This window comes from Bubalus kerabau, chromosome 10 (genome assembly GCF_029407905.1).
Source record: "Bubalus kerabau isolate K-KA32 ecotype Philippines breed swamp buffalo chromosome 10, PCC_UOA_SB_1v2, whole genome shotgun sequence".
Lineage (NCBI taxonomy): Eukaryota > Metazoa > Chordata > Mammalia > Artiodactyla > Bovidae > Bubalus > Bubalus kerabau.
This window is the reverse complement of record NC_073633.1, coordinates 72,854,620-72,881,923: the sequence shown is the minus strand read 5'-3', so window position 1 is coordinate 72,881,923 and position 27,304 is coordinate 72,854,620. Positions and strand designations below refer to the sequence as shown.

The following is a 27,304-nucleotide window of genomic DNA, read 5'->3' as shown; positions in this document are numbered from 1 at the left end:
CTGATTTGATCTCCTTGCAGTCCAGTGGACTGTCAAGAATCTTCTCCAACACCACAGTTTGAAAGCATTAAATTTTTGGCACTCAGCCTTCTTTATGGTCCAATGCTCATACCCATACATGACTACTGAAAAAACCATAGCTTTGACTAGACAGACCTTTGTCGGCAGAGTAGTGTCTCTGCTTTACAATACACTGTCTAGGGTTGTCAAAGTTTTTCTTCCAAGGAGCAAGCATCTTTTAATTTCATGGCTGCAGTCACCATCTGCATTGATTTTGGAGCCCCAAAAAATAAAGTCTCTCACTGTTTCCATTGTTTGCTCATCTATTTGCCATGAAGTGATGGGACTGGATGCCATGATCTTTGTTTTTTGAATATTGAGTTTTAGGCCATACTTTTCACTCTCTTTCACCTTTATCAAAAGGCTCTTTAGTTCCTCTTTGCTTTCTGCCATAAGAGTGGTATCATCTGCATGTCTGAGGTTATTGATATTTCTCCCCTCAGTCTTGATTCCAGCTTGTGCTTCTTTCATCCCAGCATTTCACATGATGTACTCTGCATAGAAGTTAAATAAACAAGGTGACATTATATAGCCTTGATGCACTCCTTTTCCAGTTTTGAGCCAGTCTGTTTTTCCATGTTTGGTTCTACCTGTTGCTTCTTGACTTGCATACATTTCTCTGGAGGCAGATAAGGTGGTCTAGTATTCCCATCTCTTTAAGAATTTTCTACAGTTAGTTGTGATCCAGACAGTCAAAGTCTTTTATGTAGTCAATGAAGCAGAAGTAGATGTTTTTCTGGAATTCTCTTGCTTTATCTATGATCCAATGGATGTTAGCAATTTGATCTCTGGTTCCTCTGCCTTTTCTAAATCCAGATTGAACATCTAGAAGTTCTCGGTTCACGTACTTTTAAAGCCTAGCTTGGAGGATTTTGAGCTTGACTTTGCTAGCATGTGAAATGAGTGCAATTGTGCAGTAGTTTGAACATTCTTTGGCATTCCCCTTCTTTGGTACTTTAATCAAAACTGACCTTTTCCAGTCCTGTGGCCACTGCTAAGTTTTTCAAATTTGTTGGCATATTGAGTGCAGCACTTTAAGAGCATCATCTTTTTAAGATTTGAAATAGCTCAGCTGGAATCCCGTCACCTCTACTACTGTGTGCCAGATGCTGTTTTAGGTTTACAGAGATGAATACAGCATAACCTTAACACTTACATTCTAAGAGGTAGAAAATAAATGATCAAAAACAAAATGTTTGAGCTGGAGATAAGCACTACATAGAAAATTCAAAAATTAGTCAATTACATCTATGAAAGTAAAGTGTTAGTTGTTCAGTCATGTTCAACTGCAGCCTTAGAAGTATACTGAGAGTTGATCTAATCTGATCCTTTCATTTTATAGAAAGTGAAACCAAGGCAGAGGAATTGGTGTGAGTTACCAAAGGCAAAGAGCTGACTAGCAGATGCCCTGGTTTGGATGCCTTCTGACTCCACTAAAGTAAGTAAGCATTAGTCACTCAGTTGTGTCCGACTGTTTGCAATCCCATGAACTGTACCCATCAGGCTCCTCTGTCCATGGAATTCTTCAGGCAAGAATACGGGAGTGAGTTGTCATTTCCTTCTTTAGGGTATCTTCCCAACCCAGGGATAGAACCTGGGTCTCCCGCATTACAGGCAGATTCTTTACCATCTGAGTCATCAATATAATTTTTATAACTCTATACATAGTGTACAGTTGTATATAAGCTATGTGTGTACATGATTTATTCCATAATTCAATTATGTCAAGTAATCTTTCCCTTGTCTTTCAAACCCTAGGTAAAATATATCTACAAGTATTATTAAAGAGAGTTATCTGAACCTGAAAGCACCACCCTGTGCCCAGAGTGTGTGTGCCAAGAAAGCAATCCTCTTAGAATGGAGCCCAGTGTGAAAAACAATCGAGTAGAAGATGTACTGTTAGTGCAAAATGAACAGCTTGAAAACAGAAGAATCAAGCTCATGAGATGACAAGCAACAGATATTTCCTTGAAAATATTTGGATGTATAGTTGGATGAAAATATTGGTAAAACAGTGTTAACTTAAAAAAATTCACAATGTGAGAGTTGTGAATTAAGTTTTATTTGGGGGCAAAATGAGGACTATAGCCCTGAAGGTAGCATCTCAGCTCTGAAAAACTGCTCCAAAGAGGTAGTGGGGGAAGGTCAGTATAAATGTGATTTTGGTAAGGGCCAATACATGCAAAATGTCAATCGACTCCAGTACTATTGCCTGGAAAATCCCATGGACAGAGGAGCTTGGTAGGCTACAGTCCATGAGGCTGCAAAGAGTCGGACACGACTGAGTGACTTCACTTCACTTCACTTCAATACATGCAAGATCATATTTTTTGCAGAAGATTCTGTTAGTCACGAGGAGCAGTTGCCACTATGAAGACTGTTGGTACTTTTCTAGATATGAGGAGATACAGCTATTGGGCTCATAAAATCGGCTCCTGAAAATATCTATCTGAAGACCTATTCTGCCAGTTTTTCCCAGAGTACAGAATGCCTCATTTCTGCTCTCCACCCCGAACTCCTTTCAGGGGATGTTGAAAATGAGCAGTTGCAGCAACACATGACCTAATCGTTGTAGCGGTAAGTGGCAAGCGGCCATGGCAAGTGCCAGTTTGTAGTTGACAGCACACATTTGACAAGAGACTATTAGCCAAAATATATAATGAGCTCTTAACATATAAGAAAGCTAAGAGCTTGATTAAATGATGGTCCAAAGACCTAAACAGACATGTCACCAAAGAAGATGTATACATGGCAAGTAACTATCTGAAAAAATGCTCCACATCATGTCATCAAAGAAATGACATTAAAAGATTAAATGACATTTAAAAGATGAAAACAACAACAAGATACTACTACTGTGTAGGAAAAACTCAGTTCTTCTGTGAATCTCTTTCATCTTTTACTCTCATGCTAACACCACACTCACAACACTTCTATCACCAGATATGTGAGGGTTTTCCCCCACCAAAAATCCTCTGCAACACCAGCTGAGCATTGACAATTTTACCCAATTCTGACACTACCTGGAGATAGCATCAGACCCCACAGGTTAAGGACTTCGTCCTACAAGACTGTCACCACCTTAGATGCCAATCACCAAGTCCAGGTTGTCACCTGCGCTTCTGACCAATTCTCTATAAATGAAAGATTCCCACCAACCTCTCTTTGTGATTGAGTACTTTGTTAAAGTGGATTGCAGGATTTAGGAAAACGGTTTATTTACTATTTACCAGTTTATTATAAAAGGATATGATACAGAATATAGATGAATATCCATAAAGAAATCCAAAGGGCTAGGGATGTGGGAAGGAGTCATGTCACCTCTATGTTCTCCAGCTTGTAAACTCTCTGAATTCCATACCTTTGGGATTTTTATGGAGGCTTTATCATCTAGGCATGATTCATCATTAACTCCGTTTCCAACCCTCTCCTCTCTCTTGAGAATGGGAGGTGGGACTAAAAATTTCAAGCTTCTAATCATGGCTTGGTGTTTCTGATGACCAGACCCCATCCAGGAACCTCCAAAGTGTCACCTTGTTAGAACAAAAGACACTGCTATCACCCAGGAAATTCCAGGGGATTTAGGAACTCTGTGTCAGAAACTAAGGTCAAAGACCAAATAGTAGAACAAATCCTAGGGCTTCTATTTCTTAAGAAATTACAAAGGTTTTAGGAGCTCTGTGCCAGGAACCAGGGGCAGAGACCAATACATGTATGTGTTATTATCTCACAACACACCTATTAGACTGGGCAAAGTCCAGAACACTCACAACACCAAATGCTAGCAAGGATGTAGAGCAACAGCAACTCTCATTCATTGCTAGTGGGAATTCAAAAATAGTACAGCCACTTTGGGAGACAGTTTGGCAATTCTAACAAAGCTAAAGGTACTATTATCACACTGTTCAACAATAGCATCCCTTGGTATTTACCCAGATGAATTGAAAACTTATGTCTACACAAAATATGCACATGGATGTTTACAGCAACTTCACTCATAATTGCCAAAACTTGGGAGCAATCAAGATGGATGAATGAACTGGTACATACAGATAATGAAAAAGCCAATAAAAAATGATCAGCCATGAAAAGACAACAAATACATATTACTGACTGAAAGAAACCAACCTAAGGCTACATACTGTATGACTCCAACAATATGGCATTCCAGAAAAGGCAAAACTATGGAGAATAAAAGATTAGTGGTTGCCAGAGTTTAGAGGGGAGGGAGGGATGAAAAGGCAGAGCACAGAGCATTTTTAAGGAAGTGAAACCATTCTACTACAATGGTAGATGCAGGTCATTATACATTTGTTAATGCCCATAGAATGTACAACACCAAAACTGAATCCTAATGTAAACTATGGGCTCTGCCTGACGATGATGTGCCAGTGTAGAAATACTGATTGCAACAAATGTACAACTCTCACATGGGATGATGATAGTGAGGAGGTTGTATGTGTGTGGGGACAGGGGGTATATGGGAACTCTCTGTACTCTCTACTCAGTTCTGTTGTGAACCTAAAGTTTTTCTAAAAAATGAAGTTACTTCCCTGGCGGTCTAGTGGTTAAGACTCCAAGCTTCCAAGAGTGCAGGTTCACTCCCTGGTTCGGAGCACTAAGGTCCCACATACCTCAAGGCCAAAAATAAAGCTTATTAACTAAATAACAAGAAGAAGAAGACAGTATCTGAATTCCTGGCTAGCATAACTAGAATGCTATGTACACAGGTGATTTGATACATGGCCATGTTTGAAGAGCCATGCCTAGGACCATAAAAAAGTCAAATCCTGATTTTACTACATGGCATTGACATTATCTTTTAAAATATTTGAGATGAAATAATGTCATTTGGTTCTCTTTTTAACACTAGCAGTGGTTTAGAGCTCTATCTTCAGATTTAAAGTTGAATTCAAAGAATAGCTTTGAAATAGAAACGTCGCTGTATAGACCTTTACTTTTTAAAACTCTCAATGGATATCATCTTTCCAAATTTTATTTTTCTCACTAAATTAATCTCCAGGAAACTATAAAATGTACTTTCCACCTTGGAGTCAGATTGCTCATTGGATGTCTTTAGCTATTTACTTGCTGTATGACCTTGGGCTCCACAAGAAACTCAGTTTCTAGAAGTTTCTAAAATGTCACTTATAATGCTTGCACCTGGGGTTGGTGTAAGGCTTAAATGTGATCGTATATGTGAAAGTGATCTTTAAATTGTTAAGAAGTTAACAAATCTGAGTTATTTTTATATATAAAATACTTAAATATAAAATACTCCAGATGTAATTTTAAGATCACTATATAAAACCTCCCAGAATTTAAATGTTCTTGGAAGTTAACAATCATCTCATTAACTTTTATTTTCTTGTTACATAAAATCATGTTTAACATAGAATGCATGATCTGGTTTCATTTTTGTTTTAAAAATTACTTAGAAAATTCTTTGGTGGACCAGTTTTTAGGACTCTACTTCCACTGCTGAGAGCCTGGGATTGATCTTTGGTCAGGGAACTAAGATCCTCCAAGCCACATGGTGTAGTCACACACAAAAATTTAGATATGTATGTGTGTGTGTGTGCATAAGTATATCATATAAGCCATACAGAAAAGTCTTGCAAGATATACATTTTTAACTTGGCCTTCAAGTTCTTTGATATTTCTTCCATTGAATGGCGGGGTATATGGCTCCTTCCTGTTGAATCTGGACAATCTCGTGGCTGTTTTGAACAAAAGAGCATAACAGAACTGATACAGTGTGGATTCTGAAGTCAGTGCATAAAATGTCAGGGAGCTTCTGCCTGGTTCTCTTGGAATGACTACTCACCTAAAGTTTCCTCTGGATATTCCTCTTAGAACCCAGTCGCCATGTTGTGAAAAGCCCAAACCACACAGGGAGACCAAACCTAGATGCTCCAGACTCCAGTCAAGAATTGCAGCTGAATTTTGCCTCTGTGTCATTCCAGGGTAACCAGCACACCTGTGAGTAGAGAAGCCACCAGATGATTCGAGTCACGGCTTGCAAGTCACCAGCACTTCTCTTCCCAAGTGAATCCCCAGTATCATAGAGCAGAGACAAGCCACTCCTTGGTCCCCTGTCTGAATTCCTGACACTCTGTGTGCTTCATAGAATGTCTCAGGCCACTAAGTTTGGGCTGTGTGTTATGCAGCAATAGATAATAATACACAAAATAAATAACTAATAATAGATAACTAAATGCCAAAGTAGTATTATTGGGATTTAGAATATTTTTCTTACTTATAGTCCCAATTTCTCTGTAATGAGTATATATTACATACAAGCCAAACAATATTTTGTAAAGAACAATTACAAAAATGCTTAAGTCTAGTCTATGGTCATATCACCTTGAACACGCCCAATCTTGTCTGATTTCAGAAGCTAAGCAGGGTCCGGCCTGGTTAGTACTTGGATGGGAAACAAAAATACTTTAGTCTGCTGTCTCCAAGATTGATTTCCTGCTTATCCAAGTTCTTTAAACAAGTTCAGAAACTCCAAAAGAAAACTCCAAAGAGAAACTGAAACTCCAAACTAAGAATGGAAAAGAGCTAAGGCCAATGTGTGGATTGCATAAATGATTGTGAAATTATTTCTCCCACATTACATTTATTTTCTTTTAAGAACTCAAATGATAAAATTTATTCCTTCACAAATTTTGAAAAATACTTGAGAGTTGTTGAGATACATGATTGCCGTGACCTATACAGCAAGAAGAAAGTTACAAAGGTACATTTCCCATAGTAAAGCCACCAACTAACTATACAAACAAGATGGAACAAGCTCGAATTATGTGAGGAATGTGTTCAAGCTCACAAACTGACTTTAATTACTATCCAAATTTTCCAAAGCAGGAATTAGTGTATCAGTTTGAGAGTAAGAATTGGGTAGATTTTTTTATATATATATATTTAAAAATAACTCAGATTTGTTAACTCCTTAACAATTTAAAGATCACTTTCACATATACTATCACATTTAAGCCTTACACCAACTCCAGGTGCATGCATTAGAGACTTTTAGAAACTGAGTTTCTTGTATGGCCCAAGGTCATACAGCAAGTAAACAACTGAAGACATCAAATGAGTAATCTGACTCTCAAGGAGGAAAATGCTTCTCATCGGATTCTCACATAAGTGCATCCTTCTTTCCATAGCATCTCCAGATGTAAGAATTCATCCAAAGTAGAAAGGGAACATTTCCTGCTCTTCAGCTGTGAGGGCTGAAGTTAAAAACCCGTGTATAGTATGTCTGTTGGGATTTTGGCCGCAAGCAGGAGGAAGCTGCTCTGGTTAATTTAAGCAGGAAAGGAAATCTATTGAAAAGATACTGGGCATCTCATGGCATCTTTGGGAGACTGTGTATACAGGTCTATACTCACATCGGTGTGGGATCCAAACTCGCTAGTGCTATCCCTGGGCGCAGCCACTGCAGCTTCCCCCTCACCCCACCGACATTGGATGTCAGACACTGGGCGCTGTTGCCAGAGATACTGCATCTGCGTCTCCAAACAGCTACCAGAGAACATTCTGCTGGACTCCTTCCTCACACAGTTATTTTCATTTCAAGATCTAGGTCATGCGCCCTGATTGATCCGCGCTGTCTTAGCTGCAGAAAAGGCTCAGGAAGTACATTTTTGCTATTTTTCAGCTTGTAGAGTGGAAGTCTGACTCTGCCTCACAAAGCTACGGGGGTTCCCCTGTCACAGGTTTATATGATGGAGAGACAGAAGGATAGGTGACCTCTGTCTGTGATAAGGACCCTCCATTCCCCTCAGGAGGAAATTGAAGTTGGTATGGATTTTGCACCTAAGTGAACTTGATGGCACCTTGTTTGTGAAATGCTGACTACCAATAAATTAATGACTGTGCATTTTTTTTTTACTGGACAAATAATAACATGCACTTTCTAACATTTATCATCTGTCAGGCATCATCAGGAGCAGGTTTACTATAAAGTTAATGAAGGAAAAGCTTCTCTTTCACAAGGGACCTATCCAAGGTCATGCACTTAATTTTGTTTTTGTCACTTTGTATCCTTTTTCTTTAAAAAGGGACCTGCAAGTTACATAACATTTAGGCCCCACAAAACCAGAATGCACCTCTGAGCTCTTTGCTAGATGCTCGGCATGTGCTCCGTTGCAGCAAACTCTGCAACCCCATGCGTGGTAGCCTGCAAAGTGCCTCTGTCCATGGAATTCTCCAGGCAGGAATACTGGAGTAGGTTGCCATTTCCTTCTCCAAGATACTTTGTATGTATTGGCTCAAATTTTTACAACTACATACAACACATAAGATAGTTAATAAAGGGTAAACATTGCCTGTAAATCCTGCCAAACCCTACTTCCTTCCCTTTTCCTTTCACAAGTATTTTGTATTCCTAACTCCATCTCAGCATCTGCTTCCCAGAGAACCCAACTTTCAACAAATTAACCACTAACTGAGTTCATAATTCTGTGGGTCATTGATCTGGGCTGGGCTCAGCTGATGTGGTCAATCTCTGCTCCATGGTTTCTCATCATCAGGCTAGTTGGACTTGTTCACATGGACTTCTTCACTTTTTCACATGGCAGATAGAAAGAACTCCAAGAGAGAAAGCAGAATGCCTTTAAAATCTAGACTCTGAACTGCCACAGCATTGTTTCTGCCATAATCTACTAGCAGAAATAAATCACAAGTCCAGGCCAGATTCAAGAGGAGAAACAAACTCGACCTTTTGATCAGAGGAGCTGTAAAGTCACAATGCAAAGGGTTGGGTACAGGGCAGGGTGAAGAATTGGGGCCAATTTGCAAACTGCTACGGTAGGTGTGGTCAAGTAATTAAGTTGTTAACAACTGAATAATCAAGTATTAGCAGAAGTGAAATATGCATTTATGAGCCTGGATCTTCAGACACAGAGTTGTGCCTCCTCCAATCCTTCTCTGTTCCCTTCATATGGAATCCATCCAATTTTATTATGCAAATGTTATCAATGAGGAGCTTTAGAAAGAACCGAGGTTCTTGAGGAACCAGGGAGCAGAGCTGCCCTGCTGGCCAGGAACATTTACATCCTAACTGTTACAAGAGAGAGAAAAAAACCTTTTTTTTTTTTTTTTTGCTGCTAAGTCACTTCAGTCATGTCCGACTCTGTGCGACCCCATAGACGGCAGCCCACCAGGCTCCCCCCATCCCTGGGATTCTCCATTTTGGGACTGTTTGTTATGGTAACTTATTATTACCCTAACTAATGCATATGAAAACTGATAGAGGAACTGGACGCTGGGGGAAAGTAAAACTGTTTAAAGAGGAGTTTTAATAAGCCTTGCTGGGAGTTGTGCAATGTAATCCCCCTTTTTTTTCCTTGAGCAACCTCATAGGTCTTCATTACTCATCACTGGATTTTATTTATTTTTTCCCAGAAGTGTCAATATACTGAACTAGCTCTTAAGAAAGCATTGGGCAATCTACAAGGACTACTGGTATGTGGATTACAGTATCATTACCTCATTTTTTAGATGGGGACACTGAAGTTAGATAACAAATAACTGATGAAAACAGTATTCCAATCCTAATTTATCAGACCCCAACCCATTTCCCATCTAGGCAGTTATTAGGTTCATTTCCCCCTTGTGAATGTAGAAGAGATTTTCTTCTCTCTGTTGTCATCTTTACAGTGGGTAGAGAAACTTCCCATTCTATTCAATGACAGGTAGTAGTCCATAGGGATACATCACAGAAAGGTGGCCAGGACTCCAAGACTAATATTCTCTTTGAGAGAAGCAAGAGAGTTCACCCAAGTCATCTTCTTGCCAAAATTACTCCTTAGATGAAATTATAACTCATTTGGAATCTTTATTAATTAATTTAGTGAGAGAACAGCTGGGTTGGTGCCATCTATGCAGAATGATAAAGGTGGTTCATATTTCAGCCAGAAATCAGAAGAGAAATAGAACCAGGTTTAAAACTGGCAAAATGCTGCAGCACTCTGTTGTTTGCCAGAGGCTTTGTTTCTGGCCAAAACGGTAGTATATTTAACAGTATTTGCATATTCCTTCAAGCAATATGTGGTATGTATGTGTGTCTGTACACAAAGGATTATATGGAAAATACAGCATCTTATAACTGTACTATCAGGCCAAGATTTAGTACCTTGTAATTTTCTGCAACTAAGCAGGAGGGGGAAAATGTCTAATGCCTAGCATTAAATTTTGCTTTCCAGTTCCAAATAACCATTTTAAATCTCAGGGCTTAAACAGCAACAGATTCAAAAAGAATTTATATACATAATTAACTATATAACTGATTACACTTGCCTGAATATACACTTGATTAGCTTAGTGTTCCTTGTGTACATGTTTCCAAGCAATAGTATATTTGGTGAATTGAAACAGAAATAAATAATGATAAGAAATTTACTGACAGCTAAATTAAAATAAGATTTTGAAAACATCTTCATATAATTCAAAACTATAGTCATAGAAGTAATTGTTTTGTATATATCATGCAAAACACGCCAAGTAATAATGCTTTCAGGATTATTTCTCATATGCAAATACAGAAAGTTAGTGGCTCTTAACCAAAACTTGAAGCTGAAAAAAAGCCTTGCACAATATCTAGTTCAGCTAATCATATTAAAGATGAAGCAACTGAAACCCAGAAAGGATTCTCAATGAGTTCACAATCACTATTTCATTATTATTAATCAAATTTTGTTATTATTTTATTATTATAACCCACTCCTTGAACCGAGAACTTCCAGATGTTCAAGCTGGTTTTAGAAGAGGCAGAGGAACCAGAGATCAAATTGCCAACATCCGCTGGATCATCGAAAAAGCAAGACAGTTCCTGAAAAACATCTATTTCTGCTTTATTGACTATGCCAAAGCCTTTGACTGTGTGGATCACAACAAACTGTGGAAAATTCTGAAAGAGATGGGAATACCAGACCACCTGATCTGCCTCTTGAGAAATTTGTATGCAGGTCAGGAAGCAACAGTTAGAACTGGACATGGAACCACAGACTGGTTCCAAATAGGAAAAGGAGTACGTCAAGGCTGTATATTGTCACCCTGCTTATTTAACTTATATGCAGGGTACATCATGAGAAACACTGGACTGGAAGAAGCACAAGCTGGAATCAAGATTGCCGGGAGAAATATCAATAACCTCAGATATGCAGATGATACCACCCTTATGGCAGAAAGTGAAGAGGAACTAAAAACCCTCTTGATGAAAGTGAAAAGTGGAGAGTGAAAAAGTTGGCTTAAAGTTCAACATTCAGAAAACGAAGATCATGGCATCTGGTCCCATCACTTCATGGGAAATAGATGGGGAAACAGTGGAAACAGTGTCAGACTTTATTTTTCTGGGCTCCAAAATCACTGCAGATGGTGACTGCAGCCATGAAATTAAAAGACGCTTCCTCCTTGGAAGGAAAGTTATGACCAACCTAGATAGCATATTCAAAAGCAGAGACATTACTTTGCCAACAAAGGTCCGTCTAGTCAAGGCTATGGTTTTTCCTGTGGTCATGTATGGATGTGAGAGTTAGACTGTGAAGAAGGCTGAGAGCCGAAGAATTGATGCTTTTGAGCTGTGGTGTTGGAGAAGACTCTTGAGAGTCCCTTGGACTGCAAGGAGATCCAACCAGTCCATTCTGAAGGAGATCAGCCCTGGGATTTCTTTGGAAGGAATGATGCCAAAGCTGAAACTCCAGTACTTTGGCCACCTCATGTGAAGAGTTGACTCATTGGAAAAGACTCTGATGCTGGGAGGGATTGGGGGCAGGAGGAGAAGGGGACGACAGAGGATGAGATGGCTGGATGGCATCACTGACTCAATGGACGTGAGTCTGAGTGAACTCCTGGAGTTGGTGATGGACAGGGAGGCCTGGCATGCTGCGATTCATGGGGTGGCAAAGAGTCGGACACGACTGAGCGACTGATCTGATCTGATCTGATCTCTCCTTCCTACCTTTAAATATTTTCTTTTATTTATCTATTAATTTACCTATGTATTTCTTTGTCTTCCCCGGGTCTTAGTTACGGCACATGATGTCTTCCAGCTGTGGCATGCGAAATCTTTAGTTGCAACATGTGGGATCTAGATCCCTAACTAGGGATCAAACCAGGACCCTCTGCACTGGAGGTGTGGAGTCCTAACCACTGGACTACTAGGGAAGTCTCTGAAGTATTTTCTTATCAACTGCCGAAATAAAAAAGAGGAGAAATGAACTCTAGAGGCCAAACCAATCTCAGAATCATAAATGAATTTCTCTTTCCTATTAAAGAGTATTTAATACACTATTTCCACACACAAGTATTTATCTCTGGCACATAGTAGGTGCTCAGTATTACTTGAATGAATTAATTCTTCCAGGGTTAAAAAAAGGGGGGGGGCAAGAAGAATCAGATTTGCCCAGCATGTAGGTTCATTGTAGAAAGGTCTTTCATTCCACGTCACCTGATCTGCTCCCCTTATGCCTCAAGTCTCAGTTTAAATAACACTTCTCTAAGAAAGGAACGCCTGTACAGCCCCCTCCCATCTCTAATCACAAAACTAGGCTAATTGCAGTTGTACTTATTCTGCACAACCTTGATCAGAATTTCATCTTTAATTACGTATGTATATGTGTTTCATGTGTCTCTTTCCCACTAAATCAAAAGTTTCTTGTCAGAGTTTTTGTCTGTCTTCACACTGTTTCTCTGATACCTCGCAATAGCATTCACTGCCCTTTAGTCAATCCTAGAGGAAGTGAACCCTGAATATTTATTGGAAGGACTGATGCTGAAGCTGAAGCTCCAGTACCTTGGCCACCTGATGAAAAGAGCTGACACTTTGGAAAAGACCCTAATGCTGGGAAAGATAGACAGCAGGAGGAGAAGAAGGTGACAGAGGATTCGATGGTTAGATAATATCACTGAGTCAATGGACACGAATTTGAGCAAACTCTGGGAGATAGTGAAGGACAGGGAAGCCTGGTGTGCTGCAGTCCATGGGGTTGGAAAGAGTTGGACACAATTTAGCAATAAACAACAACAACAGCATTTCCCCCTAACAAGTACTTTCTAAACATGCGCTGACCTTGTGGGTAAATAACTGAGTAAATGAACAAACAAGCCTGTGGCAAAATCACATTTGACTAGACAAACCTACAGAAGAATATATAATTTGTCTTTCCTTGAACTGTTTAAAATGAAAGAAAAGGAAATAAAAAACCACTCATAACAGACATTTGAAAATCAGAGTTCCAGATCAGAGGCAAATACAGACAAAATTGTATCAAGAAAATAAAATGGTTCTAAGGAAATATATTTAGGAAAAAATGGCTCTGACAGAATATTTATAAATATACCCACATTTCCCACAGTAAACAGGAGCACTTTACCTCTGAAGCAAGCCCAGCAACGCTGGGGCAAGAGTAGTATCTGACATGTGAACATCACTGAATGAATGGAAAGATAGTCTTACATGTGCTTTTCTTTATCCTTCTGCGTTGGCAACTGTTACGGAAACATCAAGATGAGGAGCAAGGACAGTCTTACCACAATTTTAAAATCAGAGTCAAAAGCCTTACTGCAAACTGTTCTTGAAAAACCGCCATAGCTCCTCAATTGACTTATTGGACAACCAACAAAAATGAACTTGAGCTGATGGTTGTATCCATCATAATAAGTGAGGCAAGAAATAAGAACCAGATTTTCAAAATGAAGTCAAAAGCTTCAAAAGCAGAAAGGAGATCTAAACCTAAAGTTAAAGGCTGTTACATTAAAAATAGTTGGCTATACTTTTGTGAATTACAAAAATAAATAAAGGAAGTGGCATACAATGGTTTATATACACTGTTTAACACACATCTTACAACTAGAAAAATCAAGTTCCAGAGAGGAAACACATACCAAGTGAAGCTTTTATCATCAAAGCCCAAAGAAGGCTCATTATAATAATGTTTCTAGACACAAGGATCAAAGAAAGAATACACAAAGAAGCAAGGTTTAGGGAACTCTTTATATCATCAACATGAATATATCAGAGGAAACATGGGAAAAAAGGATGAACACGACAGTGGTAACCCACCGAGGAATGTGACATAATGGAGAAAATTTGGCTGTCGGTGCTCAAAGTACTTGTTACAGTGAAATTGAGAGAGAAAAGAAAGAAAACCAAAACACCTAATGGCAAGGCTAAACCAAGCAGAATGCAGATGAACATATGACTATATTCTGCTTTGTATGCTACCTCTAGGGCTTCTAGCTTAAATTGTACAAAACCTCTCGAATAAAGATCTTTTTACAGAGGCCAACCTTGCTGCATCGTCCATAACGGTTCATCACATGATAGGCCAATAAATCGAGATGAGTTGTTGGGGCAAAGAATAGCAACTTTATTTGGAAAGCCAGCAGACTGAGAAGATGATGGACTGGTGTCCCAGAGAACCATCTTTCCTGGGTTAGAATTCTAGCTTTTATACTAAAAAGGGACAGAATGTGGTTGGTTGGTGCAAACTTCTTGGGGTCAGAATCCTTTGCTCTCTCTGCTGTCCACATAGGTCAGATCATGATATTCTTGTAAACCTCCAACAAGACAAATGTTATTCTCTGATCTGCAACTGAATGGAAAAGTGTTACATCTTTAAAGGTCAGAGCCTTGAGAATGGGCTATCCTGAATACTTCAGGCTATAGGCAACATTCTTAACTTGTAAAAGCAACAGGATACAAAGGTTAAAGAAAAACAGATCAAAAATGGAGTCAGATGTTCTTCCCTACTACAATCTTGATTCAGACACATTCTATTTTCATCATAGTTGACAGTTTATGAACATTCTTTCAAATGTTCTGTAAGCTATCAAGCATTTGCTGACATACTATAGATAGCCCAAAAGATAATCTTTTAAAAAGGTAATTTAACTTTTCTTAAAATTTAAATTGAAAAGCCCCATTCAAAAAAAAAATTAAAAAAAATAAAAAATAAATAAATTAAAAAAAAAGAAAAGCCCCATTCATAACACTTTGATTCAGAAAACAGAATGGTATCCAAAGGCAAACCAGTAGTTTCATTAGGAGAATTTGTTTGAGAATTTTAAATGCTAAGACTAGACTAGTAGCTCTTTAGACCAGTGCTGCTCAAACTACCTGTGATGAAGGACCAGGTTTTTTTTCCAATCTACTGCAGACTGATTCTTTTGGTTGTTTTGTTGTGTTTGGCCATGCTGTGAGCAGCTTGTAGGACCTCAGCTCCCCGACCAAGGATTCAACCCAGGTCATAGCAGCAAAAGCACAGTTCAGTTCAGTTCAGCTGCTCAGTCATGTCCGACTCTCTGCAACCCCATGAATCGCAGCACACCAGGCCTCCCTGTCCATCACCAACTCCTGGAGTTCACCCAGACTCACGTCCATCACTCAGACTCAAGTCCAGTGATGCCATCCAGCCATCTCATCCTCTGTCGTCCCCTTCTCCTCCTGCCCTCAATCCCTCCCAGCATCAGAGTCTTTTCCAATGAGTCAACTCTTCGCGTGAGGTGGCCAAACTACTGGAGTTTCCGCTTTAGCATCATTCCTTCCAAAGAACACCCAGGGCTGATCTCCTTCAGAATGGACTGGTTGGATCTCCTTGCAGTTCAAGGGACTCTCAAGAGTCTTCTCCAACACCACAGCTCAAAAGCATCAGTTCTTTGGCGCTCAGCCTTCTTCACAGTCCAACTCTCACATCCGTACATGACCACAGGAAAAACCATAGCCTTGACTAGACGGACCTTTGTTGGCAAAGTAATGTCTCTGCTTTTGAATATGCTATCTAGGTTGGTCATAACTTTCCTTCCAAGGAGGAAGCGTCTTTTAATTTCATGGCTGCAGTCACCATCTGCAGTGATTTTGGAGCCCAGAAAAATAGTTTGACACTGTTTCCACTGTTTCCCCATCTATTTCCCATGAAGTGATGGGACCAGATGCCATGATCTTCGTTTTCTGAATGTTGAGCTTTAAGCCAACTTTTTCACTCTCCACTTTCACTTTCATCAAGAGGCTTTTTAGTTCCTCTTCACTTTCTGCCATAAGGGTGGTGTCATCTGCATATCTGAAGTTATTGATATTTCTTCCCGGCAATCTTGATTCCAGCTTGTGTTTCTTCCAGTCCAGCGTTTCTCATGATGTACTCTGCATATAAGTTAAATAAGCAGGGTGACAATATACAGCCTTGACATACTCCTTTTCCTATTTGGAACCAGTCTGTGGTTCCATGTCCAGTTCTAACTGTTGGTTCCTGACCCGCATACAAATTTCTCAAGAGGCAGGTCAGGTGGTCTGGTATTCCCATCTCTTTCAGAATTTTCCACAGTTTATTGTGATCCACACAGTCAAAGGCTTTGGCATAGTCAATAAAGCAGAAATAGATGTTTTTCTGGAACTCTCTTGCTTTTTCCATCATCCAGCAGATGTTGGCAAAAAGAAGAGAAGCGAAAAGCAAAGGAGAAAAGGAAAGATATAAGCATATGAATGCAGAGTTCCAAAGAATAGCAAGAAGAGATAAGAAAGCCTTCCTCAGCAATCAACGCAAAGAAATAGAGGAAAACAACAGAATGGGAAAGACTAGAGATCTCTTCAAGAAAATTAGAGATACCAAGGGGACATTTCATGCAAAGATGGGCTCGATAAAGGACAGAAATGGTATGGACCTAACAGAAGAAGAAGATATTAAGAGGTGGCAAGAATACACAGAAGAACTGTACAAAAAAGATCTTCATGACCAAGATAATCACGATTGTGTGATCACTGACCTAGAGCCAGACATCCTGGAATGTGAAGTCAAGTGGGCCTTAGAAAGCATCACTACGAACAAAGCTAGTGGAGGTGATGGAATTCCAGTTGAGCTATTCCAAATCCTGAAAGATGATGCTGTGAAAGTGCTGCATTCAATATGCCAGCAAATCTGGAAAGCTCAGCAGTGGCCACAGGACTGGAAAAGGTCAGTTTTCATTCCAATTCCAAAGAAAGGCAATGCCAAAGAATGCTTAAACTACTGCACAATTGCACTCATCTCACACGCTAATAAAGTAATGCTCAAAATTCTCCAAGCCAGGCTTCAGCAATATTTGAACCGTGAACGTCCTGATGTTCAAGCTGGTTTTAGAAAAGGTAGAGGAACCAGAGATCAAATTGCCAACATCCGCTGGATCACAGTAATCCTAACCAATAGAGCACCAGGGAATTTTCCTGGACCAATGCTTTTGTAAAACACAGTAAAAATGAATGACTGTACTATGAAAATGAATTTTTTAAAAAAAGACATACTAATCATGAGAGAAACATTAGACAAATCTTAATTAAGGGACATTCTACAATATAACTGACCATTTCTCCTCAAAATTGTCAAGGCCATGAGAAAGAAGCCAAGAGGAACCTAAGGTATCATGACAACTAAATGTAATGTAGTGTTCTGGGTAAGATTCTAGAATAGAAAAGGACACTAAGAAAAAACTAAGGAAATCTGAATAAAGTATAGACTTTAATAATAATAATAATAATGCCTCAATGTTGGTTCATTAATTATAACAAAAATTACTCTCAAATCTCTAAATGCTATAGAAGGTTTCTAAATTCTTACTCTTGGTTTCAGAATATATCTCATTGTAGGCTGATAATAAATAGTTCATGGACTGGCACTAGCCCATGAACCACAATTTCAGTAGCACTGGTCTAGGCCAGTGCTTCCCAAATACCATGGTGAAGTTTTCATTGGGTACACAGCCAACAAGAAAAAAAGGGTAATGAATTGAATTTTCTGTAAAGCTAATTTAATCTGATATAAAGCACCATCAATTTAATTTGATATAAAGGACCATCCTATACTCTGAAATTATCTCCTTTCTACATATTTAGGGGTATGTGTGTTCATGTGTGTGTGTGTGAAACAATGGAGAGAGTAGATAGTAGCTGTCTTTGTTTGGATGCTTTTGCCTACAAATTATTGAACAGTGGCTGAAACAATAAAGATACTTATCATTTTTCACACAAAAATCCTGTACTTAAAGGAATTCCAAGGAAAGTCAAGTGCTGTGATTCCAGCAAGATTTCTTTCATCCTTGCACTGTGCCATCTGGCGCATGTTGGCTTGTCCCCTTAAGCTGGCTTTCTTCATGGTCCCAAGATGGCGGCAGTAGTTCCGGTTGTCCCATAAGGACAGCAATGTCCAAAAAAGCAAGGCTGCCAGTGGTGATTTACCATGACACTAAGGAAGCTTAAGCTTTAGAACCCTTTACTTTTACAGGTTTCTTCCAAGGTCCGGAAGAGGACCCTAGCAATCATTCACCTGGTCATGTATTTTTGTAAACTGAAAAAGCAAGATAATTTTATGCCTTTTTCCTTAAAAAGGGCCCCCAAACTGTATAAGGTTCAAGCTCTCCATAACCTGGATCTTACCCTGAAGAGCACTTTTTCTTCATGTATCTCTCTTTTTAAGAATAAGAAAAACTTTCCCCAGAACTCCTGCATTATATATATCTCATTGACTAAAACTAAGTCAGGGCTCACTCCTAAACAAATCATTGGCAAAGGGATGGGACTGCATAATTGGCTTATCCTAATCAAGATTCACTCCTTGCTGCAGAAGAGGAGTTCAATTACCCGGAATTCCCTGGCTACATACATGAACAAAATTGGGATTCTGAAAACAAGGAAGAAGAGCGTGAGATTTTAATATGCTACCAATGGTGTCTTCTCAGAAAGGATTTTTCTCCCTTAATTGTACTTGCAAAAGTAAAAGTTGGTGACCCCCTATTGGGTCCCCTGTTTAAAAACAAAAACTTTACTGGATCATGAAATTTAAAAAGCTGGGAACTTGCAGGCAGATCAATGAAGAGAATGAACATAACTAATAACTTTTAATGACTTGGGTTTGACTTACTTAGACTGTGTTATTTATTGAACAGTGCTCTCTGGAGAAACCTGCAGGAGAGAAGGGTAGTAAGATAGAACAGGAGTAAAAGCTAAGCAAAGCCATAGTTTCAGCTGGAGTCTAGTTTCACATTGATCCCATGGGGAGCTTTAGAATGTGTCTTGCTTCACAGAGTTACTGCCTCCTCAAAAAAACAAGGAGCTGTATTCCACACATCTGTCAGTTACTGGTTGGCTGAGGGGAAGTGGCTAACAACCTCCCAGCCAACTCTTGACGAGCTGGTTCTCTCTGGACTAGAGCAATTCTCTGGGGAAAGGTGGAGCTATGAATGGTTTGCCACCAACATGCACAGCAGTGGGGGATGGATTGGACAGCCTAGTACTGTGATTTGGGTGGGGTTCCATCAATGTCTAAAATATACCCTTCCATCGAGTAGTTTTCTGGTTATATATTTCAGAGGAAAAAGTGAAAGAACAGTTTTGTTCACATAAATACATAGTATACAAAACAGGCTGGACTCATGAGCTATAATCATAAAACAACTGAATTTTGTCTTTCGCTATCCCTTCAAATTTATTAGATGGAACTGGTTCATCCTTTACCTCTGAATGAACTCAAGCAGTCTCATGACTCTTCTGATTCCTTTTAGGAAACAAAAATCCTTACCATGACTTGACATAAGCAAACCGACTTTAGTTGAAGTAGACTGTCTAGGCTGCTATACCCACCTCTTATCCTGTTTGCTAACCACGGTTCCTGACCCCTTAGGCAGCGAGAGGAGTGAGCAAAAGGAAGAGGTGAGGAAGGCAGGAAACAGCTGACTTAAAATGGCCTTGAAGACTTGGTCCTGGCAAACGTTTAGAGCTTGGCTCCGTGGTTGCTTCAGAAACATCCCAATCAGAAATCTTTTACTTATAGCTTCCTTGATCTAAGCAATCATATCTTAAATCTGTCTGGTCTGTCTGTCTTACTCCTTCTATGGCCCATAATAATTTCTTCAGAGTTTCTGTTAGGCCATCATCACCCTTCAGGAAACCCTATCAGACTGTATGTATGGGTAGGTATTCTCACCACTCTCTCTCTCAAACCTGGGTCTTAGGAAACATTTAGGAAGTCTTGGCCCCATTCAATTTTATTTGCCTGTCAGCAGCTAGCCAGCCCACTCTCATCCTTTAAATTCCTGGAACCGAGCCTGTTTCACGAGGCTTGAGTGAGGAGCATCCAACCACCAGCTCTACTCTTTGATGGCAGTTGGGGAATCCATATAACAACTCTCGCCAATCCTTTCTCCCTCATCCCATCTATGCTCTCGGTGTGGGTGAAGGATTTAAGAGCCAATTAACACTGAGTGACTTTCACTTGCAATTAACTCTGTGCAATTCAGTTCAGTTCAGTTCAGTCGCACTGAACTGTGTCCAGCTGTTTGCGACCCCATGGACTGCAGCACACCAGGCCTCCCTGTCCATCACCAACTCCCAGAGCTTGCTCAAATTCATGTTCATCCAGTCAGTGATGCCATCATCCTCTGTCGTCCCCTCTCCTCCTGCCTTCTATCTTTCCCAGCAACAGGGTCTTTTCCAAGAAGTCAGTTCTTTGCATCAAGTGGCCAAACTATTGGAGCTTTAGCTTCAGCATCAGTCCTTCCATTGAATATTCAGGACTGATTTCCTTTAAGAATTGACTGGTTTGATCTCCTTGCAGTCCAAGGGACTCTCAAGAGTCTTCTCTAACACCACAGTTCAAAAGCATCAATTCTTCGACACTCAGCTTTCTTTATAATTCAACGCTCACATCCATACACGACTATTGGAAAAACCATAGCTTTGACTAGATGGACCTTTGTCCACAAAATAATGTCTCTGCTTTTTAATATGCCGTCTAACTTGGTCATAGTTTTTCCTCCAAGGAGCAAGCGTCTTTTAATTTCATGGGTGCAGTCACCATCTGCAGTGATTTTGGAGCCCAAGAAAATAAAGTCTGTCACTGTTTCCATTATTTCCTCATCTATTTGCCATGAAGTGATGGGACCAGATGCCATGATCTTCATTTTTTGAATGTTGAGTTTTAAGCCAGCTTTTCAATCATTTAAATTTAAATGAATCAAAATTGAGAATTCCCTGATGGTCCAGTGGTTAGGACTCCATGGTTTCACTGCAAAGGGTGTGGGTTTGATCTCTGGTCAGAGAATTAATATCTCACAAACTAAGTGGCACAGTCAAAAAAGTAAAAATAAAGAAATAAGCTAATCAAATTTACAAATTAATCAAAATTACAAAAAATTAAAAATTCAGTCATGGTACTTATAAGTCAAGGGCTCAATAGCCGCATGTGGCTAGAGGCTAACACGCAGGAAACACAGATATAGAACATTTCCATCATTGTAGAAAGTTCTATTGATTCTTTGATTTTTGAACATCTACTTTAAAGTCTTTGCATGGTGTTCTGAACTTTTGGTATCTGAAACACCATACCTTAAAGCCTCAAGCAAAGCCTAATAAACTGTTCCACATACATTTAAAAATGTGAGATGCATTAATATAACTAAATAGGATTTTCCCATGAATCTCTCATCTCATGTATAGTAATCAACACATTCTTAAAGTTGTAAAAATCTTACAAGGACTACTTCAATCACTTTGCTTCAGCTTATATTCAATTAATATGTCATAATTTATCTTAGAGAACATATTTGAATATCATTTAATAAAGTTTATATTTGTTGAATTTGCACTTTTGAAATTACCCTTTGTTATATTTTATGTCCAATGCAGCAATAATTTAAATATGGGTCATTGAGGGAGTTCCTTGGTGGCCTAGTGGTTCAATCCCTGGTCAGGGAACTAAGATCCTGCAAACCACTCAGTGCAGCCAAATAAATAAATAAAATAGTTCATCAAAGTATAAATATAGTAATGAAAATAATAACGTAAACACTATAATTGAGAACAACCACATAAAAAGTGGCTAGAAATCTAGAACAAATATACAATGTGTACTGATTTCCTATAAGTAACAAAAGATGAAAAATACAGACAAGAAATATGATTAATCTTTGAAGTTGAATGACAGTCATTAATTAATTTATTCTCTAGTACTCAGCAATGTTGTCTGCTTCAAAATGTTGCCAACTAGTAGCATGAACCCCTGTGTAATGTTCTAATAAAGCATCATGACTGCTCAGATGAACCAATCATCTGTTCTATTTCAAAACAAACAGAAAACAAATAATATTCTCCAATATGAAAACAGTGAAATTTGCTGCTGGATCAAAACAATGCCCATCATTCATTCTTATGAACCTTATTAAAAGTAATAATACTTTGCAAGTAAAGTGCATGTCATGGCATTGCTGAACAACAGTTGCAAAGCAAATGATAAGAATCATATTCAGAGAGAAGACAGAAAAAGCTATTGGCAAATCCCTTAATGAATGACTCTCTTGTAGAAGCTAATAACCAAGGCACACATGGTGGCAGAGCCGTTCCTATGCTTTGTGCGTACTAGTACCTCATGCTAGGAGGAAGTCACTGGTGAGAGTCAGGGTAGAAACCAGACCTTGGCACAGCATGATGTAACCTGTGGGTGAGAAGTTCTAGATGAGTTTTTTGTTCTCCTTATCGCTGAAGTGTTAGTCGCTCAGTCGCGTTCAACTCTATGCAACCCCATGAACTGTAGCCCGCTGGGCTCCTCTGTCCATGGAATTTTCCAGGCAAGAATACTGGAGCGGGTTGCCATTTCATACTCCAGGGGATCTCCCTGACCAACGGCTCGAACCTGGGTCTTATGCTAGTGGAATTTTTTATTGTTACAAATCATAACAATGTGCAGACTCAAACCTGTAATTTTCATATTCTTACTTTTTTTTTATAACACCAAAAACATTTTATATTGGGGTACAGCCAATTAACAATGCTGTGGTAGTTTCAGGTAAACAACAAAGGGACTCAGCCACACATATAAATGTATCCATTCTCCCCAAACCCCTCTCCCTTCCAGGCTGGCACATAAAATTGAACAGAGTTTCATGTGCTATACAATAGGACTTTGTTGGTTATCCACATTAAATGTAGCAGTGTGTACATGACCTTCCAAGATCTTGAAGATCATGATTTTCATTATTGAATTGAAAATTAATTTTCATTAATTTTCAATTAATAAATTAAATCAATTTATTATAAATAAAATCAATAAATTAAATCATTTATTATATAACTAATATAATAAATTAAAATATTAAAATAAATAAATTTTATTATAAAAACTAAAAAATCAAATTATTTACTATATAATTAATATAAAATTTAAATTAATATATTGTATTATTACTTATTTATTATAATTAATAAACATGTTAGTTTTTAAATTAATAAATAACATTTGAATGAAAAAAAGTCCACCTTCCAGTACGGGTGACTGGGTTTGATCCCTAGGGGAGCTAAGATTGCACATGCCTTGGGGCAATTAAGCCTGCCTGCTTGCCACAAACAACTAAAGAGAAGCCTGTGGGCCACAATGAAGGATCCTGCATGCTGCAATGAAGATCCTGCATGCCACTATTAAGAGCTGACACAGCCAAATAAATATTTTTTAAAATAAAAAATAAACAATTGACAAGATAAAAAAGAATAGTAGGCAGTTACATAAACACCCTGTTGGTTCTGTTTCTCTGAACCTTGATTAACACAAGCACCTTTCTGATTTCTGGGAAAGTAGACTCCCATGCCCAGTGTATGATATTTGTCCAGGTCCAGAAGTGACCCGAGGTCCCAGAACACTCAGGTATAGGGTGGCTGGCCCAGATGCAGGATCACAGCAAGGGGTGTGACCCAGCCCTCCCAGGGAAAGGCTGGTCAGACCCAGGGAGCAGAGCCACGTGGGCCCCAGTGGAGCTGGGTGGCTTTGATTGTGGCTAGGATAGAATAAGCAGCTACAGGTTCAGGATGTGGAATCCAAAGACATCTAAGGAGCATAAACTGTATCTGAAGTTGACCCGAAGTTGACTTCAAGCACTTATTATCTAGACTTTTAATGTTGAAGGTAAAACGTCAGGATATCTTCAGAAAACTGCATTGTGTACAACTGACTCAATCACTAGCACCTTAAATTTTCCCTAACTCCAGATGATTCTTCAGATATCTAGGAGATAAATCAATGATATATTATTCAGCTTATTTTAAATCACATTCAAAAACTGCAACAGTACAGCCCCTGGGCAAGTCCCAAGGATGAATCAAGTTACCCATCATGACACTGGCTTGACAAAAATTGCATACAATCTTTAAAAATATGAAATGATCATCATAAATTTTGAATATCACTTTTTACTAGTGAGCAATCTTTTAAAATTTTCACTAAAATTTCAGTTCACAATAAGGGTTCCAGTGAGGCTGAATGTGAAAGTCACTCAGTCGTGTCCAACTCTTTGCAACTCCATGGATTGTAGCCCACCAGGCTCCTCTGTCCATGGAATTCCCCAAGCAAGAATACTGGAGCCATTCCTGTCTCCAGGGGACCTTCCCAACCCAGGATCAAATCCAGATATCCCACCTTGCAGGCGAATTCTTTACCATCTGAGCCACCAAGGAAGCCCAATGGAGCTGAAAGTATGAGAAAAACTACCTTCTTCATATCTGTGAAAAAATCACACAGAAACTTGTATCAACTGCCCTTCTGAGTTATAAGATTTAAATATTAACTCACTGTTGAGGGTCCTAAAAGCAAGAGACATTGCTATAGTAATAGCTAAGATATTTCATAAGGCCTTGACAGTGGCTCCCAGGAAGGCTACGAGTACATTAAAGGCAATTAGAGATACAAGCTATCATCACCATTATGTTCCCAGTTGCTGCTCCCAGAAATCAGATCTCACAGGGTATTTAAATATTAAAATCTAAAAACATGATCTTGGGACTTCTCTGGCAGTCCAGTGGTTAAAAATCCATACTTCCATGACTTTTCTGGAGGTCCAGTGGTTAAGACTTGATCTTCCAATGCAGGGAGTACAGGTTCAATCCCTGGTTGGAGAGCTAAGATCCCACATGCCTCGTGGCCAAAATACCAAAGCATAAAACAGAGGCAATATTGTAACAAGTCCAAAAAAAGACTTTAAAAATGGTCCACATCAAAAAAATGAAAAAGAAGAAGAATCACACTTCCATTGAAGGGGACACAGGTTTGATCCCTGGTCTGCATGGCAAAAATCCTGTATGTTATATTTTGTGGCCAAAAATAAAATAAAAATAAAGATAAAAATAAAAACTTGCCCTTCCCCCAAAGGAATAACGTCAATAGATAATCAATGGAGATTAGAATAAACAGTTTGAAGATCTCTTTACCCCTATAACACACAGAAAATTGGCTTTGGGAATGGAGATGATGATAATAATGATAAGCAGCATGCAGTGAGTGTTTACTGAGTTCTAAGCCTTATGCTAAGCACTTACTTTCATTCTAACCTTATTATTACTATTTCAGACTTCGTCTGTTTGTGCTGCTTAAACAGAAAAACCATAGAATGGGTAGCTTATAAACAATGAAAATTTAGTTCTCACAGTTCTGAAGGCTGGAAGTCTGGGATAAGGGGGCCAGTATGGCTGAGTTTTGGTGAAAGTCCTCTGTCTGGTCGTGGACCTCTAGTTACATCCCTAACTGCAGAGAGAAGACGCAACCTCTCTCATGACTTGTGGAAGCACACTAATCCTATTCATGGGGACTCCATCCTCATGACCTCAAGTAATCCTTACTACCTCTCAGTACTATCATGCTGGGGTTTAATGGTAGGGGTAGCGTTTCAACATATGACTATTAGAGGGACACAAACATTCAGTCCTGCAAGGTAGGAATCACTGTTCCCAGTTAACAGATGAGAAAACTGAGCAGAAGAAATGTTGAACAAATTACCCCTGGACTTGTTAGTTTTATAGGTCCAAATAGAGTGTGCCTTACTCCAAACCCATACCTTTAGCATAATGCTGAACAGGAAAGATTCTGTGGACTGCTGGAAATCAAGAGTCTCTAGAAGAGGCTGGGAGTCATGCATCCACTAGAAATAAAAGATAACCCCAAGGAATGGAGAAAATAGGCAAGTCAACAAGAATTCTGCAATTGTGACTGATAAACATGTAGGACAGAGATCATTTATTTGGTCATGAAAGAAAAAGACAGCCCTTGGGACCCCAACAAGAGCACCAGAGGGCACAGCTAGGATTAATAAGAGGATTTTTCAGGCATCATAAATAGGCAGATTTTCATAACCTGTAAACTTCGGCAGCATGCAGTACAAGGAGAGAAAAAAGGACTGAATTATACTTTATGTCAATTAAATATATTCTTATTAAATTCAGTGATAAAGGTGGAGCTCCATATTTCAGATTTTTTGGAATTTGAGGAGAAAAGGGATTATACCAACTCAGGCATATTATATAAGTTGTTTTTTTGGCCACCCACATGGCTTGTAGGGATTTTAGTTTCCTGAGCAGAGATCGAACCTGAGCATCAGCAGCGAGGGCAGAGTCTAACCACTGGACTGTCAGGGAATTCCTTATATAAGATTATTTGAGTGGAAAAAATGGGGCAAATTTGAACTGATATAAGTAATACAAGAAGTTCTCCCATCTGTGATTCCCATGGAAGAGTTTGTGGACTTTGCAAACTCTCTGCCTATAGATATTACAACATCATGCTCTCAGAGATTGCTGGCAAGTTCCCACCTCTCACAAAGGATGATCACTTCTATTAATATGTTGTTTAGTCACTCAATCATGTCTGACATTTTGCAACACCATGCACTGTAGCCCGCCAGGCTCCTCTCTCCATGGGATTTCCCAGGTGAGAATACTGAAGTGGGTTGCCATTTCCTTCTCCAGATCTTCCCAACCGAGGGACTGAACCTGTGTGTCCTGCATTGGCAGGATTCTTTACCACTGAACCACCTAGAAAGCCCCTATTAATAATATAGATGAATAAGAAGACTTAAAACAGGATTCTGTTGGACTCTAATTTACTGAGGTAAGTTCAATTATGTAAACTGAATCAGATAGAGCTTACAATTAACCCAAGAGTTACTTTGAACTGCTGAAATATTCAACAGAAGAGTTAACAAAATACTTTGCTGATTTTTCTAGTAGTTACTGCAACCTTCTGAAATTAACAATTTAATAAATCCCATAGGATGAATAAATGTTCTTGTTTATTCAATTCTCTAGAAGGTTTGCATCAACTGTTTATTAGAACTTGTCCTCAAAACTATCTGGAGCAGTTGTTTTCTTCAGGAGAATCCCCCTTGAAATCACCAATTCCATGTGTTTAAAGGAGTACTCAGGGTTGGGTTTGAACTTTTTAAGTTAATCTTATTAATTACT

The 27,304-nt window shown here is 39.1% G+C and overlaps 2 long non-coding RNA genes across 3 annotated transcripts in view; one reads left to right on the top strand and one right to left on the bottom strand.

The window, feature by feature from the left end:
- Nucleotides 1-6,476, top strand: part of LOC129621564 (uncharacterized) — a 40,013-nt gene extending 33,537 nt beyond the window's left edge. The window contains exons 3-5 of the long non-coding RNA XR_008699441.1: nt 1,403-1,498; nt 2,456-2,637; nt 6,027-6,476. This is a non-coding gene — a long non-coding RNA (uncharacterized LOC129621564). The remainder of the gene's footprint in view (nt 1-1,402; nt 1,499-2,455; nt 2,638-6,026) is intronic.
- The window catches only part of LOC129621563 (uncharacterized), a 100,899-nt gene that overhangs the window by 48,051 nt on the left and 25,544 nt on the right, over nt 1-27,304 (bottom strand). The window contains exons 2-4 of one of the 2 annotated variants that reach the window (XR_008699439.1): nt 22,452-22,520; nt 5,888-6,040; nt 5,078-5,780 (exon numbers count right to left, since the gene is read on the bottom strand). This is a non-coding gene — a long non-coding RNA (uncharacterized LOC129621563). Of the gene's footprint in view, nt 1-5,077; nt 5,781-5,887; nt 6,041-22,451; nt 22,521-27,304 lie in introns of those variants that run through there. The other variant, XR_008699440.1, reaches the window with a different exon arrangement.